The sequence below is a fragment of the Musa acuminata genome, unplaced genomic scaffold (genome assembly GCF_036884655.1).
Source record: "Musa acuminata AAA Group cultivar baxijiao unplaced genomic scaffold, Cavendish_Baxijiao_AAA HiC_scaffold_665, whole genome shotgun sequence".
Taxonomy (NCBI): Eukaryota; Viridiplantae; Streptophyta; class Magnoliopsida; order Zingiberales; family Musaceae; genus Musa; species Musa acuminata.
In genome coordinates, this window is record NW_027020901.1 from 10,001 (window position 1) to 15,000 (window position 5,000).

Consider the following 5,000-nt stretch of genomic DNA (forward strand, 5'->3'; position numbering starts at 1 on the left):
TTGGACCCAGAAATGAGACATTGGAAGAATCTTTTCGGTCTTCCAATATCAATAGGTTGATTGTTTCGTTCCTGTATCTTCCAAAAGGGAAAAAGATTTCTGAGAGTTGTTTCATGGATCCGCAAGAGAGTACTTGGGTTCTCCCAATAAATAAAAAGTGTATCATGCCTGAATCTAACCGGAGTTCGCGGTGGTGGAGGAACCGGATCGGAAAAAAGAGGGATTCTAGTTGTAAGATATCTAATGAAACCGTAGCTGGAATTAATGAAACCGTAGCTGGAATTAAGATCTCATTCAAAGAGAAAGATAGCGAATATCTGGAGTTTCTTTTTTTATCCTATACGGATGATCCGATCCGCAAGGACCATGATTGGGAATTGTTTGATCGTCTTTCTCCGAGGAAGAAGCGAAACATAATCAACTTGAATTTGGGACAGCTATTCGAAATCTTAGGGAAAGACTTGATTTGTTATCTCATGTCTGCTTTTCGTGAAAAAAGACCAATTGAAGGGGAGGGTTTCTTCAAACAACAAGGAGCTGAGGCAACTATTCAATCAAATGATATTGAGCATGTTTCCCATCTCTTCTCGAGAAACAAGTGGGGTATTTCTTTGCAAAATTGTGTTCAATTTCATATGTGGCAATTCCGCCAAGATCTCTTCGTTAGTTGGGGGAAGAATCAGCACGAATCGGATTTTTTGAGGAACGTATCGAGAGAGAATTTGATTTGGTTAGACAATGTGTGGTTGGTAAACAAGGATCGGTTTTTTAGCAAGGTACGGAATGTATTGTCAAATATTCAATATGATTCCACAAGATCTATTTTCGTTCAAGTAAGGGATTCTAGCCAATTGAAAGGATCTTCTGATCAATCCATAGATCATTTCGATTCCATTAGAAATGAGGATTCAGAATATCCCACATTGATCGATCAAACAGACATTCAGCAACTAAAAGAAAGATCGATTCTTTGGGATCCTTCCTTTCTTCAAACGGAACGAACAGAGATAGAATCAGATCGATTCCCGAAATGCCTTTTTGGATCTTCCTCAATGTCCCGGCTATTCACGGAACGTGAGAAGCAGATGAATAATCATCTGCTTCCGGAAGAAATCGAAGAATTTCTTGGGAATCCTACAAGATCAATTCGTTCTTTTTTCTCTGACAGATGGTCAGAACTTCATCTGGGTTCGAATCCTATTGAGAGGTCCACTAGAGATCAGAAATTTTTGAAGAAAAAACAAGATGTTTCTTTTGTCCCTTCCAGGCGATTGGAAAATAAAGAAATGGTTGATATATTCAAGATAATTATGTATTTACAAAATACCGTCTCAATTCATCCTATTTCATCAGATCCGGGATGTGATATGGTTCCGAAGGATGAACCGGATATGGACAGTTCCAATAAGATTTCATTCTTGAACAAAAATCCATTTTTTGATTTATTTCATCTATTCCATGACCGGAACAAAAGGGGATACACGTTACACCACGATTTTGAATCAGAAGAGAGATTTCAAGAAATGGCAGATCTATTCACTCTATCAATAACCGAGCCGGATCTGGTGTATCATAGGGGATTTGCCTTTTCTATTGATTCCTACGGGTTGGATCAAAAAAAATTCTTGAATGAGGTATTCAACTCCAGAGATGAATCGAAAAAGAAATCTTTATTGGTTCTACCTCCTCTTTTTTATGAAGAGAATGAATCTTTTTATCGAAGGATCAGAAAAAAATCGGTCCGGATCTACTGCGGGAATGATTTGGAAGATCCAAAACTAAAAACAGCGGTATTTGCTAGCAACAACATAATGGAGGCAGTCAATCAATATAGATTGATCCGAAATCTGATTCAAATCCAATATAGCACCTATGGGTACATAAGAAATGTATCTAATCGATTCTTTTTAATGAATAGATCCGATCGCAACTTCGAATATGGAATTCAAAGGGATCAAATAGGAAATGATACTCTGAATCATATAACTATAATGAAATATACGATCAACCAACATTTATCGAATTTGAAAAAGAGTCAGAAGAAATGGTTTGATCCTCTTTTTTCTCGAACCGAGAGATCCATGAATCGGGATCCTGATGTATATAGATACAAATGGTCCAATGAGAGCAAGAATTTCCAGGAACATTTGGAACATTTCGTTTCTGAACAGAAGAACCGTTTTCAAGTAGTGTTCGATCGGTTACGTATTAATCAATATTCGATTGATTGGTCCGAGGCTATCGACAAACAAAATTTGTCTAAGTCACTTCGTTTCTTTTTGTCCAAGTCACTTCCCTTTTTGTCCAAGTCACTTCCCTTTTTGTCCAAGTCACTTCCCCTTTTCTTTGTGAGTATCGGGAATATCCCCATTCATAGGTCCGAGATCCACATCCGTGAATTGAAAGGTCCGAATGATCAACTCCGCAATCAGTTGTTAGAATCAATAGGTGTTCAAATCGTTCATTTGAATAAATTGAAACCCTTCTTATTGGATGATCATGATACTTCCCAAAGACCGGAATTCTTTATCAATGGAGGAACAACATTACCATTTTTGTTCAAAAAGATACCAGAGTGGATGATTGACTCATTCTATACTAGAAATAATCGCAGGAAATCCTTTGATAACACGGATTCCTATTTCTCAATGATATTCCATGATCGAGACAATTGGCTGAATCCCGTGAAACCATTTCATAGAAGTTCATTGATATCTTCTTTTTATAAAGCAAATCGACTTCGATTCTTGAATGATCCAAATCACTTCTGGTTCTATTGTAACAAAAGATTCCCTTTTTATGTGGAAAAGACCCGTATCAATAATTATGATCTTACATATGGACAATTCCTCACTACCTTGTTCATTCGCAACAAAATATTTTCTTCGTGCGTCGGTAAAAAAAAACATATTTTTTTGGAGAGAGAGACTATTTCACCAATCGAGTCACAGGTATCTAACATATTCATACCTAAAGATTTTCCACAAAGTGGTGACAAAACGTATAACTTGTACAAATCTTTCCGTTTTCCAATTCGATCCGAGCCATTCGTTCGTAGAGCTATTTACTCGATCGCAGACATTTCTGCAACACCTCTAACAGAGAAACAAAGAGTCAATTTTGGAAGAACTTATTGTCAGCCTCTTTCAGATATGAATCTATCTGATTCAGAAGGGAAGAACTTGCATCGGTATCTCAGTTTCAATTCAAACATGGGTTTGATTCACACTCCATGTTCTGAGAAATATTTACCATCCGGAAAGAGGAAAAAAAAACGGAGTCTTTCTCTAAAGAAATGCGTTGAGAAACGGCAGATGTATAGAACCTTTCAACGAGATAGTGCTTTTTCAAATCTCTCAAAATGGAATCTGTTCCAAACAAAATGGAATCCGTTCCAAACATATATGCCATGGTTCCTTACTTTGACAGAGTGCAAATATCTAAATTTCACCCTTTTAGATACTTTTTCAGACCCATTGTCGATACTAAGTAGCAGTCACAAATTTGTATCCATTTTTCATGATATTATGCATGGATCAGATATATCATGGCCAATTCCTCAGAAGATTCTTCCACAATGGACTCTGATAAGTGAGATTTTGAGTCTGATAAGTGAGATTTCGAGGGAGTGTTTACAGAATCTTCTTCTGTCCGAAGAAATGATTCATCGAAATAATGAGTCACCCGTTCCATTGATATGGACACATCTGAGATCAACAAATGCTCGGGAGTTGGAGTTCCTCTATTCAATCTTTTCCCTTCTTCTTGTTGCTGGATATCTCGTTCGTATACATCTTCTCTTTGTTTCCCAAGCCTCTAGTGAGTTACAGACAGAGTTAGAAAAGATCAAATCTTTGATGATTCCATCATACATGATTGAGTTGCGAAAACTTTTGGATGGGTATCCTACATCTGAACTGAATTCTTTCTGGTTAAAGAATCTCTTTCTAGTTGTTCTGAAACAATTAGGAGATTCTCTGGAAGAAATACGGGGTTTTGCTTTTGGTGGCAACATGCTATTGGTCGCTTGTGGGGTCAAATCAATACGTTCTAGGAAGAAATATTTGAATATCAATCTCATCGATCTCATAAGTATCATATCAAATCCCATCAATCTCATAAGTATCATACCAAATCCACATCAATCGAATCACTTTTTCGAGAAATACGAGACATCTAAGTCGTACAAGTAAAGAGATCCATTCATTGATAAGAAAAAGAAAAAAGGTGAACGGTGATTGGATTGATGAGAAAATAGAATCCTGGGTCGCGAACAGTGATTCGATTGATGATGAAGAAAGAGAATTCTTGGTTCAGTTCTCCACCTTAACGACAGAAAAAAGGATTGATCAAATTCTATTGAGTCTGACTCATAGTGATCATTTATCAAAGAATGACTCTGGTTATCAAATGATTGAACAACCGGGATCAATTTACTTACGATACTTAGTTGACAAGTATATAATGAATTATGAGTTCAATGGATCCTGTTTAGCAGAAAGACGGATATTCCTTGCTCATTATCAGACAATTACTTATTCACAAACCTCGTGTGGGGCTAATAGTTTTCATTTCCCATCTCATGGAAAACCCTTTTCGCTCCGCTTAGCCCTATCCCCTTCTAGGAGTATTTTAGTGATAGGTTCTATAGGAACTGGACGATCCTATTTGGTCAAATACCTAGCGACAAACCCCTATGTTCCTTTCATTACGGTATTTCCGAACAAGTTCCCGGATGACAAGCCTAAAGATTATTTTATTGATGATATCGATTTTGATGATAGTGATAGTGACGATATCGATATTGATGATAGTGACGATATCGATATTGATGATAGTGACGATATTGATGATGACCTTGATACGGAGCTGCTAACTATGTATATGACGCCGAAAATAGACCGATTTGATATCACCTTTCAATTCGAATTAGCAAAAGCAATGTCTCCTTGCATAATATGGATTCCAAACATTCATGATCTGTATATGAATGAGTCGAA